This window comes from Nerophis lumbriciformis, linkage group LG18, assembly GCF_033978685.3.
Source record: "Nerophis lumbriciformis linkage group LG18, RoL_Nlum_v2.1, whole genome shotgun sequence".
NCBI lineage: Eukaryota > Metazoa > Chordata > Actinopteri > Syngnathiformes > Syngnathidae > Nerophis > Nerophis lumbriciformis.
The window spans coordinates 6,431,762-6,446,976 of record NC_084565.2 but is presented as its reverse complement, the minus strand read 5'-3'; the positions used below and the strand labels follow the sequence as shown (position 1 = coordinate 6,446,976).

The following is a 15,215-nucleotide window of genomic DNA, read 5'->3' as shown; positions in this document are numbered from 1 at the left end:
GCAACACTAGCATAGCAACATAAGCTACATGCTAATGTTATATTTTAACACCATGTCAGGTTAGCAACATTACTAGCATAGCGATTTGAGCTACATGCTAACATTACATTTTACTATAATTCTAGACAAGCAACTCTAGCATAGCTATGTGACCTACATACTAACATTGCATTTTAACATCATTCTAGACAGGTAACACTAGCATAACTATGTGAGCTACATGCTAACATTACATTTTAACATCATTCTAGACTAGCAACACTAGCATATATATGAGAGCTACATGCTAATATTACATTTTAACACATTTCTCAAATAGCAACACTAGCATAGCTATGTGAGCTACATGCTAACATTGCATTGTATCATATTTCTAGACAAGCAACACTAGCATATATATGTGAGCTACATGCTAACATTGCATTTTAATATCATTCCAAGTTAGCAGCACTAGCATAACAATATAAGCTACATGCTAATGTTACATTTTAACATCATGTCAGGTTAGCAACACTAGCATAGCAACATAAGCTACATGCTAATGTTACATTTTAACACCATGTCAGGTTAGCAACACTACTAGCATAGCGATTTGAGCTACATGCTAACATTACATTTTACTATAATTCTAGACAAGCAAATCTAGCATAGCTATGTGACCTACATACTAACATTGCATTTTAACATCATTCTAGACTAGCAACACTAGCATAGCTATGTGAGCTACATGCTAACATTACATTTTAACATCATTCTAGACTAGCAACACTAGCATATATATGAGAGCTACATGCTAATATTACATTTTAACATATTTCTCAATTAGCAACACTAGCATAGCTATGTGAGCTACATGCTAACATTGCATTGTATCATATTTCTAGACAAGCAACACTAGCATATATATGTGAGCTACATGCTAACATTGCATTTTAATATCATTCCAAGTTAGCAGCACTAACATAACAATATAAGCTACATGCTAATGTTACATTTTAACATCATGTCAGGTCAGCAACACTAGCATAGCAACATAAGCTACATGCTAATGGTTCATTTTAACACCATGTCAGGTTAGCAACACTAGCATAGTGATTTGAGCTACTTGCCAACATTGCATTTTAACACCATTTTAGGTTAGCAACACTATCATAGCTTTGTGAGCTACATGCTAACATTACATTTTAACATCATTCTAGACTAGCAACACAAGCATATATATGAGAGCTACATGCTAATATTAAATTTTAATATATTTCTCAACTAGCAACACTAGCAAAGCTATGTGAGCTACAAGCTAACATTGCATTGTATCATATTTCCAGACAAGCAACAGTAGCATATATATGTGAGCTACTTGCTAACATTGCATTTGAACATCATTCCAGATTAGCAAGACTAGCACTGCATTTTATCATGATTCTAGACAAGTAACACTAGCATAGTTATGTGAACTACATGCTAAAATTACCTTTAAACATCATTCTAGACTAGCAACACTAGCATAGATATGAGAGCTATATGCTAACATTACATTTTAACATAATTCTAGACCAGCAACACTAGCATAGATATGAGAGCTACATGCTAACATTACATTTTAACATAATTCTAGACCAGCAACACTAGCATAGCTATGAGAGCTACATACTAACATTACATTTTATCATCATGCTAGACTTGCAACACAAGCATAAATATGTGAGCTACATACAAAAATTGCATTTTATCATGATTCTAGACAAGTAACACTAGCATAGCTATGTGAGCTACATGCTAACATTACATTTGATCATAATTCTAGACAAGCAACACTAGCATATATATGTGAGCTACATGCTAACATTGCATTTTAACATCATTCCAGGTTAGCAACACTAGCAGAGCAAAGTAAGCTACATGCTAACATTATATTTTAACATAATTATAGACTAGCAACACTAGCATAGCTATGAGAGCTACATGCCAACATTACATTTTAACATAATTCTAGACCAGCAACACTAGCATAGATATGAGAGCTACATGCTAACATTACATTTTATCATCATGCTAGACTTGCAACACAAGCATAAATATGTGAGCTACATACAAAAACTGCACTTTATCATGATTCTGGACAAGTAACACTAGCATAGTTATGTGAGCTACATTCTAAAATTACCTTTTAACATCATTCTAGACTAGCAACACTAGCATAGATATGAGAGCTATATGCTAACATTACATTTTAACATCATTCTAGACCAGCAACACTAGCATAGATATGAAAGTTACATGCTAACATTGCATTTTAACATAATTCTAGACCAGCAACACTAGCATAGCTATGAGAGCTACATACTAACATTACATTTTATCATCATGCCAGACTTGCAACACAAGCACAAAAACTGCATTTTATCATGATTCTAGACAAGTAACACTAGCATAGCTATGTGAGCTACATGCTAAAATTACATTTTATCATAATTCTAGACAAGCAACACGAGCATATATATGTGAGCTACATGCTAACATTGCATTTTAACATCATTCCAGGTTAGCAACACTAGCACTGCACTTTATCATGATTCTGGACAAGTAACACTAGCATAGCTATGTGAGCTACATGCTAACATTACATTTGATCATAATTATAGACAAGCAACACTAGCATATATGAGTGAGCTACATGCTAACATTGCATTTTAACATCATTCCAGGTTAGCAACACTAGCAGTGCATTTTATCACGATTCTAGACAAGTAACACCAGCATAGCTATGTGAGCTACATGCTAACATTACATTTGATCATAATTCTAGACAAGCAACACTATCATATATATGTGAGCTATATGCTAACATTGCATTTTAACATCATTCCAGGTTAGCAACACTAGCATAGCAAAGTAAGCTACATGCTAACATTGTATTTTAACATCATCCATGGTTAGCAACACTAGCCTAGCAAAGTAAGCTACATATTAATATTACATTTTAACATAATTCTAGACTAGCAACATTAGCATAGCTATGTGAGCTACATTCTAACATTTTATCATAATTCTAGAAAAGCAACAACAGCATAACTATGTGAGCTACATGCTAACATTGCATTTTAACATCATTCCAGGTTAGCAACACTAGCATAACAAAGTAAGCTACATGCTAACATTACATTTTAACATAATCCTAGACTAGCAACACTAGCATATATATGAGAGCTACATGCTAACATTACATGTTAACATAATTTTAGACTAGCAACAATAGCATGACTATGTGAGCTACATGCTAACATTACATTTGATCATAATTATAGACTATCATGTGGTCATCCGTGTCCAATAAAGCAGTTGTCTTCCCTGCACAACAACAACTAACCTTTTAGTTTGTTATGAAAATACAATGCATTGGAGCAACAATGACAATATTTATTACTAGGACTTAACATAAGGTTAGTTTATTTGCACAAGCAGGTCCAAGAAATCCAATAAAGCAATATACAAATAAACATTTAAACCAATAAATCCAATAAAACACGTGTCTTTCCTGCACAACAACAACTAACCTTTTAGTTTGTTATGAAAATAGGGTCTATTGGAGCAACAATAACAATGACTAGGACTTAACATGACGGTAGTTTATTTGCACAAGCAGGTCTTCTACTTATATTTAGACATAGCAACCACAAAAGAACACAAACTAACTGTAAACATGCTCATTTTCTAGCCAGTTTTACAGCTAAACTCCTCAGAGTCATATAACTTGGTACTTGACACATGCTAACCGTGAACATGCTAACTTTTTTGGCGAATTTTGCAGCTGAACACATCAGTCATATAACTTGGTACCTGACACATGCTAACTTTCAGTGCCAATTTTGCTGCTGAACAGCTCAAAGTTATATAACTTGGTACTTGACACATGCCAACTAATAACATGCTAACTTTAGCATGCTAACTTTTTTTTGGGCCAATTTTGCAGCTGAACAGCTCAGAGTCATATAACTTGGTACTTGACACATGCCAACTAATAACATGCTAACTTTAGCATGCTAACTTTTTTTTGGCCAATTTTGCAGCTAAACTCCTCAGACTTATATAACTTGGTACTTGACACATGCTAACTGTTAGCATGCTAAGTTTCCAGCCATTTTTGCAGCTTAACTCCAGTCATATAACTTGGTACTTGACACATGCTAACTTTCTAGCCAATTTTGCAGCTAAACTCCTCAGATTCCCATAACTTGGTACTTGGCACATGCTAACATTAACATGCTAACTTTAGCATGCTAACCTTTTGGGTCAATTTTGCAGCTGAACACATCAGTCTTATAACTTGGTACCTGACACATGCTAACTTTAGCGTGCTACATTTTTAGCCAATTTTGCATCATATAACGTGGTAATTGACACATGCTAACTGTTAACATGCTAATTTTAGCATGCTAACTTTTTAGCCAATTTTGCAGCTTAACTTCTCAGACGCATATAACTTGGTACTTGACACATGCTAACGTTGACACATGCTAACATTAACATGCTAATTTTAGCATGCTTACTTTTTTGGCAAATTTTGCAGCTGAACACATCAGTCATATAACTTGATACTTGACACATGCTAACTTTCGAGCCAATTTTGCAGCTAAACTTCTCAGACTCATAACTTGGTACTTGACACATGCTAACATTGACACATGCTAACATTAACATGCTAATTTTAGCATGCTTACTTTTTTGGCAAATTTTGCAGCTGAACACATCAGTCATATAACTTGGTACCTGACATGCTAACTTTAGCGTGCTAATTTTTTTTTGCCAATTATGCAGCTTAACTCCTCACAGTCATATAACTTGATACTTGACACATGCTAACTTTCGAGCCAATTTTGCAGCTTAAACTCCTCAGACTCATATAACTTGGTACTTGACACATGCTAACGTTAACATGCGAACTTTAGCGTGCTACATTTTTAGCCAATTTTGCAGCTGAACACCTCATAGTCATATAACTTGGTCCTTGACACATGCTAACATGCTAACTTTAGCGTGCTCAATTTTTAGCCAATTTTGCAGCTGAACACCTCAGAGTCGTATAACTTGGTCCTTGACACATGCTAACTGTTAATATGCTAACTTTAGCGTGCTACATTCTTAGCCAATTTTGCAGCTGAACACCTCAGAGTCATATAACCTGGTCCTTGACACATGCCAACATTAACATGCTAACTTTTTTTGGCCAATTTTGCAGCTGAACACATCAGTCATATAACTTGGTACTTGACACATGCTAATGTTAACATGCTAACTTTAGAATGCTAACTTTTTTTGGCCAATTTTGCAGCTGAACACATCAGTCATATAACTTGGTACCTGAGACATGCTAACTTTAGCGTGCTAATTTTTTCTGCCAATTTTGCAGCTTAACTCCTCACAGTCATATAACTTGTTACTTGACACATGCTAACTTTCGAGACAATTTTGCAGCTTAAACTCCTCAGACACATAACTTGGTACTTGACACATGCTAACGTCCACGTGCTAACTTTAGCGTGCTACATTTTTAGCCAATTTTGCAGCTGAACACCACAGTCATATAACCTGGTCCTTGACACATGCTAATGTTAACATGCTAACTTTAGAATGCTAACTTTTTTTGGCCAATTTTGCAGCTGAACACATCAGTCATATAACTTGGTACCTGACACATGCTAACTTTAGCATGCTAATTTTTCTGCTAATTTTGCAGCTTAACTCCTCACAGTCATATAACTTGTTACTTGACACATGCTAACTTTCGAGCCAATTTTGCAGCTTAACTCCTCACAGTCATATAACTTGATACTTGGCAAATGCTAACTGTTAATATCTTAACTTTCCAGCCAATTTTGCAGCTGAACACCTCAGAGTCATAAAACTTGGTCCTTGACACATGCTAACTGTTAACATGCTAACTTTAGCATGCTAAATTTTTTTGGCCAATTTTGCAGCTGAACACCTCAGAGTCATATAACCTGGTCCTTGACACATGCTAACGTTAACATGCTATTTTTTTTTGGCCAATTTTGCAGCTGAACACATCAGTCATATAACTTGGTACCTGACACATGCTAACGTTAACATGCTAATGTTAACATGCTAACTTTAGAATGCTAACTTTTTTTGGCCAATTTTGCAGCTGAACACATCAGTCATATAACTTGGTACCTGACACATGCTAACTTTAGCGTGCTAATTTTGCAGCTTAACTCCTCAGTCATGTAACTTGTTCCTTGACACATGCTAACTTTCGAGCCAATTTTGCAGCTTAAACTCCTCAGACTCATAACTTGGTACTTGACACATGCTAACGTCAACATGCTAACTTTAGCGTGCTACATTTTTAGCCAATTTTGCAGCTTAAACTCTTCAGAGTCATATAACTTGGTCCTTGACACATGCTAACTGTTAACATGCTAACTTTAGCGTGCTACATTTTTTTGCCAATTTTGCAGCTGAACTCCTCACAGTCATATAACTTGTTACTTGACACATGCTATCTTTCGAGCCAACTTTGCAGCTTAAACTCCTCAGACTCATATAACTTGGTACTTGACACATGCTAAAGTCAACATGCTAACTTTAGCGTGCTACATTTTTAACCAATTTTGCAGCTGAACACCTCAGAGTCATATAACCTGGTCCTTGACACATGCTAACGTTAACATGCTATTTTTTTTTGGCCAATTTTGCAGCTGAACACATCAGTCATATAACTTGGTACCTGACACATGCTAACGTTAACATGCTAATGTTAACATGCTAACTTTAGAATGCTAACTTTTTTTGGCCAATTTTGCAGCTGAACACATCAGTCATATAACTTGGTACCTGACACATGCTAACTTTCGAACCAATTTTGCAGCTTAAACTCCTCAGACTCATATAACTTGGTACTTGACACATGCTAGCGTTAACATGCTAACTTTAGCGTGCTAAATTTTTAGCCAATTTTGCAGCTGAACACCTCAGAGTCATATAACTTGGTCCTTGACACATGCTAACGTTAACATGCTAAAAATGTTTGGCCAATTTTGCAGCTGAACACCTCAGAGTCATATAACTTGGTACTTGACACATGCTAACATTAACATGCTAACTTTTTTTGGCCAATTTTGCAGCTGAACACGTCAGTCATATAACTTGGTACCTGACACATGCTAACTTGAACGTGCTCATTTTTTTTGGCCAATTTTGCAGCTTAACTCCTCACAGTCATAAAATTTGATACTTGACACATGCTAACTTTCGAACCAATTTTGCAGCTTAAACTCCTCAGACTCATATAACGTGGTACTTGACACATGCTAGCGTTAACATGCTATCTTTAGCGTGCTACATTTTTTGCCGATTTTGCTGCGTAACTCCTCACAGTCATATAACTTGGTCCTTGACACATGCTAACTGTTAACATGCTAACTTTAGCATGCTACGTTTTTTTGGCCAATTTTGCAGCTGAACACCTCAGAGTCATATATCCTGGTCCTTGACACATGCTAACGTTAACATGCTAACTTTTTTTGGCCAATTTTGCAGCTGAACACATCAGTCATATAACTTGGTACCTGACACATGCTAACTTTAGCGTGCTAATTTTTTATACCAATTTTGCAGCTTAACTCCTCACAGTCATATAACTTGTTACTTGACACATGCTAACTTTCGAACCAATTTTGCAGCTTAAACTCCTCAGACTCATATAACTTGGTACTTGACACATGCTAACGTTAACATGCTAACTTTAGCGTGCTACATTTTTTGCCAATTTTGCAGCATAGCTCCTCACAGTCATATAACTTGGTCCTTGACACATGCTAACTGTTAACATGCTAACTTTAGCATGCCACATTTTTTGGCCAATTTTGCAGCTGAACACCTCAGAGTCATATAACCTGGTCCTTGACACATGCTAACGTTAACATGCTAACTTTTTTTGGCCAATTTTGCAGCTGAACACCTCAGAGTCATATAACTTGGTCCTTGACACATGCTAACATTAACATGCTAATTTTTTTTGGCCAATTTTGCGGCTGAACACATCAGTCATATAACTTGGTACCTGACACATGCTAACTTTAGCGTGCTAATTTTTTCTGCCAATTTTGCAGCTTAACTCCTCACAGTCATATAACTTGATACTTGACACATGCTAACTTTCGAACCAATTTTGCAGCTTAACTCCTCACAGTCATATAACTTGATACTTGGCAAATGCTAATGTTAACATGCTAACTTTAGAATGCTAACTTTTTTTGGCCAATTTTGCAGCTGAACACATCAGTCATATAACTTGGTACCTGACACATGCTAACTTTAGCATGCTAATTTTTCTGCTAATTTTGCAGCTTAACTCCTCACAGTCATATAACTTGTTACTTGACACATGCTAACTTTCGAGCCAATTTTGCAGCTTAACTCCTCACAGTCATATAACTTGATACTTGGCAAATGCTAACTGTTAATATCTTAACTTTCCAGCCAATTTTGCAGCTGAACACCTCAGAGTCATAAAACTTGGTCCTTGACACATGCTAACTGTTAACATGCTAACTTTAGCATGCTAAATTTTTTGGCCAATTTTGCAGCTGAACACCTCAGAGTCATATAACCTGGTCCTTGACACATGCTAACGTTAACATGCTATTTTTTTTTGGCCAATTTTGCAGCTGAACACATCAGTCATATAACTTGGTACCTGACACATGCTAACGTTAACATGCTAATGTTAACATGCTAACTTTAGAATGCTAACTTTTTTTGGCCAATTTTGCAGCTGAACACATCAGTCATATAACTTGGTACCTGACACATGCTAACTTTAGCGTGCTAATTTTGCAGCTTAACTCCTCAGTCATGTAACTTGTTCCTTGACACATGCTAACTTTCGAGCCAATTTTGCAGCTTAAACTCCTCAGACTCATAACTTGGTACTTGACACATGCTAACGTCAACATGCTAACTTTAGCGTGCTACATTTTTAGCCAATTTTGCAGCTTAAACTCTTCAGAGTCATATAACTTGGTCCTTGACACATGCTAACTGTTAACATGCTAACTTTAGCGTGCTACATTTTTTTGCCAATTTTGCAGCTGAACTCCTCACAGTCATATAACTTGTTACTTGACACATGCTATCTTTCGAGCCAACTTTGCAGCTTAAACTCCTCAGACTCATATAACTTGGTACTTGACACATGCTAAAGTCAACATGCTAACTTTAGCGTGCTACATTTTTAGCCAATTTTGCAGCTGAACACCTCAGTCATATAACCTGGTCCTTGACACATGCTAACGTTAACATGCTATTTTTTTTTGGCCAATTTTGCAGCTGAACACATCAGTCATATAACTTGGTACCTGACACATGCTAACGTTAACATGCTAATGTTAACATGCTAACTTTAGAATGCTAACTTTTTTTGGCCAATTTTGCAGCTGAACACATCAGTCATATAACTTGGTACCTGACACATGCTAACTTTCGAACCAATTTTGCAGCTTAAACTCCTCAGACTCATATAACTTGGTACTTGACACATGCTAGCGTTAACATGCTAACTTTAGCGTGCTAAATTTTTGGCCAATTTTGCAGCTGAACACCTCAGAGTCATATAACTTGGTCCTTGACACATGCTAACGTTAACATGCTAAAAATGTTTGGCCAATTTTGCAGCTGAACACCTCAGAGTCATATAACTTGGTACTTGACACATGCTAACATTAACATGCTAACTTTTTTTGGCCAATTTTGCAGCTGAACACGTCAGTCATATAACTTGGTACCTGACACATGCTAACTTGAACGTGCTCATTTTTTTTGGCCAATTTTGCAGCTTAACTCCTCACAGTCATAAAATTTGATACTTGACACATGCTAACTTTCGAACCAATTTTGCAGCTTAAACTCCTCAGACTCATATAACGTGGTACTTGACACATGCTAGCGTTAACATGCTATCTTTAGCGTGCTACATTTTTTGCCGATTTTGCTGCGTAACTCCTCACAGTCATATAACTTGGTCCTTGACACATGCTAACTGTTAACATGCTAACTTTAGCATGCTACATTTTTTTGGCCAATTTTGCAGCTGAACACCTCAGAGTCATATATCCTGGTCCTTGACACATGCTAACGTTAACATGCTAACTTTTTTTGGCCAATTTTGCAGCTGAACACATCAGTCATATAACTTGGTACCTGACACATGCTAACTTTAGCGTGCTAATTTTTTATACCAATTTTGCAGCTTAACTCCTCACAGTCATATAACTTGTTACTTGACACATGCTAACTTTCGAACCAATTTTGCAGCTTAAACTCCTCAGACTCATATAACTTGGTACTTGACACATGCTAACGTTAACATGCTAACTTTAGCGTGCTACATTTTTTGCCAATTTTGCAGCGTAGCTCCTCACAGTCATATAACTTGGTCCTTGACACATGCTAACTGTTAACATGCTAACTTTAGCATGCCACATTTTTTGGCCAATTTTGCAGCTGAACACCTCAGAGTCATATAACCTGGTCCTTGACACATGCTAACGTTAACATGCTAACTTTTTTTGGCCAATTTTGCAGCTGAACACCTCAGAGTCATATAACTTGGTCCTTGACACATGCTAACATTAACATGCTAATTTTTTTTGGCCAATTTTGCGGCTGAACACATCAGTCATATAACTTGGTACCTGACACATGCTAACTTTAGCGTGCTAATTTTTTCTGCCAATTTTGCAGCTTAACTCCTCACAGTCATATAACTTGATACTTGACACATGCTAACTTTCGAACCAATTTTGCAGCTTAAACTCCTCAGACTCATATAACGTGGTACTTGACACATGCTAGCGTTAACATGCTATCTTTAGCGTGCTACATTTTTTGCCGATTTTGCTGCGTAACTCCTCACAGTCATATAACTTGGTCCTTGACACATGCTAACTGTTAACATGCTAACTTTAGCATGCTACATTTTTTGGCCAATTTTGCAGCTGAACACCTCAGAGTCATATATCCTGGTCCTTGACACATGCTAACGTTAACATGCTAACTTTTTTTGGCCAATTTTGCAGCTGAACACATCAGTCATATAACTTGGTACCTGACACATGCTAACTTTAGCGTGCTAATTTTTTATACCAATTTTGCAGCTTAACTCCTCACAGTCATATAACTTGTTACTTGACACATGCTAACTTTCGAACCAATTTTGCAGCTTAAACTCCTCAGACTCATATAACTTGGTACTTGACACATGCTAACGTTAACATGCTAACTTTAGCGTGCTACATTTTTTGCCAATTTTGCAGCGTAGCTCCTCACAGTCATATAACTTGGTCCTTGACACATGCTAACTGTTAACATGCTAACTTTAGCATGCGACATTTTTTGGCCAATTTTGCAGCTGAACACCTCAGAGTCATATAACCTGGTCCTTGACACATGCTAACGTTAACATGCTAACTTTTTTTGGCCAATTTTGCAGCTGAACACCTCAGAGTCATATAACTTGGTCCTTGACACATGCTAACATTAACATGCTAATTTTTTTTGGCCAATTTTGCGGCTGAACACATCAGTCATATAACTTGGTACCTGACACATGCTAACTTTAGCGTGCTAATTTTTTCTGCCAATTTTGCAGCTTAACTCCTCACAGTCATATAACTTGATACTTGACACATGCTAACTTTCTAGCCAATTTTGCAGCTAAACTCCTCACAGTCATATAACTTGGTCCTTGACACATGCTAACGTTAACATGCTAACTTTAGCGTGCTACATTTTTAGCCAATTTTGCAGCTGACCACCTCAGAGTCATATAACTTGGTCCTTGACACATGCTAACGTTAACATGCTAATTTTTTTGGGCCAATTTTGCAGCTGAACACATCAGTCATATAACCTGGTACTTGACACATGCTAACGTTAACATACTAACTTTTTTTTGGCCAATTTTGCAGCTGAACACATCAGTCATATAACTTGGCACCTGACACATGCTAACTTTAGCGTGCTAATTTTTTCTGCCAATTTTGCAGCTTAACTCCTCACAGTCATATAACTTGTTACTTGACACATGCTAACTTTCGAGCCAATTTTGCAGCTTAAACTCCTCAGACTCATGTAACTTGGTACTTGACACATGCTAACGTCAACATGCTAACTTTAGCGTGCTACATTTTTAGCCAATTTTGCAGCTTAAACTCTTCAGAGTCATATAACTTGGTCCTTGACACATGCTAACTGTTAACATGCTAACTTTTTGGGCCAATTTTTCAGCTCAACTCCTCCTACTTAAAAGTGTCTGATTGCTTCTTCCGACATGTGACATGTTTCCATACCCGCGTCTCCGCAGGGGACCAGTGCGTGCTGGGAATCGTCGGCCGACCTCTGTCGCTGCCTTGCTTCTACCCGGACGCCGCCAACTTTACCCACGCCTCCGCGGAGTGGCGCAGGGACGGCCAAGTGGTCCTCGGGTCCACCTGGGCGGGGGGGAAGTTGGACAATGTGACCACGTCAGCTGACCAGGAGAAGGTGGACAAGGACCATGTGACCATGTCGGGCGACGCTCACATTTCCGGAAAGTTCAGTCTGACGGTGAGCGAGGTGGACACCCAAGAAGACGAGGTGTCCTACAGTCTTTGGTTCAGCTCTCAGGGGACTCCCAGCACCAAGGTTCCCGTGTGCACGCTGTGTGTCAGGGTCACAGGTCAGTGCATGTTTCCTACTTTCATGTGACGTAAGAAGCATCACAACATATCATAGCAACATCACAATTCTACTGTTCTAGTATTAAAAAGTCAAACAGTGCGGCAAATGTGTCAAAAGTTGTCCCACTTTGTATGTCCTTTTCATCACAGAGGAAGATGAGACACAGAATGGGGGAAATAATTACAAACCCCGTTTCCATATGAGTTGGGAAATTGTGTTCGATGTAAATATAAACAGAATACAATGATTTGCAAATCCTTTTCAACCCATATTCAGCTGAATGCACTACAAAGACAACATATTTGATGTTCAAACTCATAAAATGTATTTATTTTTTTTGCAAATAATAATTAACTTAGAATTTCATGGCTGCAACACGTGCCAAAGTAGTTGGGAAAGGGCATGTTCACCACTGTGTTACATGGCCTTTCCTTTTAACAACACTCAGTAAACGTTTGGGAACTGAGGAGACACATTTTTGAAGCTTCTCAGGTGGAATTCTTTCCCATTCTTGCTTGATGTACAGCTTAAGTTGTTCAACAGTCCGGGGGTCTCCGTTGTGCTATTTTAGGCTTCATAATGCGCCACACATTTTCAATGGGAGACAGGTCTGGACTACAGGCAGGCCAGTCTAGTACCCGCACTCTTTCACTATGAAGCCACGTTGATGTAACACGTGGCTTGGCATTGTCTTGCTGAAATAAGCAGGGGCGTCCATTGATTGGATGGCAACATATGTTGCTCCAAAACCTGTATGTACCTTTCAGCATTAATGGCGCCTTCAGAGATGTGTAAGTTACCCATGTCTTGGGCACTAATACACCCCCATACCATCACACATGCTGCCTTTTACACTTTGTGCCTAGAACAATCCGGATGGTTCTTTTCCTCTTTGGTCCGGAGGACACGACGTCCACAGTTTCCAAAAACAATTCAAAATGTGGACTCGTCAGACCACAGAACACTTTTCCACTTTGTATCAGTCCATCTTAGATGAGCTCAGGCCCAGCGAAGCCAACGGCGTTTCTGGGTGTTGTTGATAAACGGTTTTCGCCTTGCATAGGAGAGTTTTAACTTGCACTTACAGATGTAGCGACCAACCGTAGTTACTGACAGTGGGTTTCTGAAGTGTTCCTGAGCCTATGTGGTGATATCCTTTACACACTGATGTCGCTTGTTGATGCAGTACAGCTTGAGGGATGGAAGGTCACGGGCTTAGCTGCTCACGTGCAGTGATTTCTCCAGATTCTCTGAACCCTTTGATGATATTACGGAAATCCCTAAATTCCTTGCAATAGCTGGTTGAGAAAGGTTTTTCTTAAACTGTTCAACAATTTGCGCACGCATTTGTTGACAAAGTGGTGACCCTCGCCCCATCCTTGTTTGTGAATGACTGAGCATTTCATGGAATCTACTTTTATACCCAATCATGGCACCCACCTGTTCCCAATTAGCCTGCACACCTGTGGGATGTTCCAAATAAGTGTTTAATGAGCATTCCTCAACTTTATCAGTATTTATTGCCACCTTTCCCAACTTCTTTGTCACGTGTTGCTGGCATCAAATTCTAAAAAATTTTTTTTATCAGTTTGAACATCAAATATGTTTTCTTTGTAGCATATTCAACTGAATATGGGTTGAAAATGATTTGCAAATCATTGTATTCCGTTTGTATTTACATCTAACACAATTTCCCAACTCATATGGAAACGGGGTTTGTACTTGGGCGGTGTAAATTAATATACCAAACGAGGAACCTTCCAAATAAATTATTATTCATTATTTCTAATTTCTAATGAATTTCATAAAGTAGGAATTGGAATGTAATATTGTCATAACTGGAGCATAAAACACCTTCTAAAGACATTTTGAAACTGAGAGCCCTCCAGACATGAAACATGAGTCACCTTAATATAGTCAGCCAATCAGAGGCCACGATACTGAACTGGTTGCAATGCTCTCATCTAGTCGCCAATATTGACATTTTTACTTCATTTAGCCATTTTTATGCTGGAAATTGCTCGAAAATATGTTTTAAAACTCTGCGTTGGAGTGAAGCTGAACAATGTGATGTGATGAGGGAGTAAAGTAAATGTAAGTATTTATAAATGCAGTTGTATTATTGAAGTATTTTAATTTCAATGATGCTAACTGTGAACATGCTAACTTTAGCACACTAACCTTTTAGCCAATTTTGCAGCTGAACACATCAGAGTCTTATAACTTAGTATTTGACACATGCTAACGGTAAACATGTTAACTTTTAGCCAGTTTTGCAGCTGAATGACATCAGTTATAACTTGGTACTTGACACATGCCAACTGTTAAGATGCTAACTTTAGCATGCTAACTTTTTGGCCAAATTTTTCAACTGAACACATCAGAGTCTTATAATTTAGTCATTGGCACAGACTAACTGTTAACATGCTAACTTTTTGGACAATTTTGCAGCTAAACTCCTCAGATTCACATAA

The 15,215-nt window shown here is 37.8% G+C and overlaps 1 protein-coding gene across 1 annotated transcript in view; it reads right to left on the bottom strand.

Annotated features, from left to right (window-relative positions):
- Positions 1-12,545, bottom strand: part of gtpbp6 (GTP binding protein 6 (putative)) — a 41,288-nt gene extending 28,743 nt beyond the window's left edge. Inside the window, exon 1 of the mRNA XM_061977544.2 lies at positions 12,372-12,545. The gene's annotated coding sequence lies outside the window, so the exon portion shown is untranslated. The remainder of the gene's footprint in view (positions 1-12,371) is intronic.
- Positions 12,546-15,215: the final 2,670 nt, after the last annotated feature.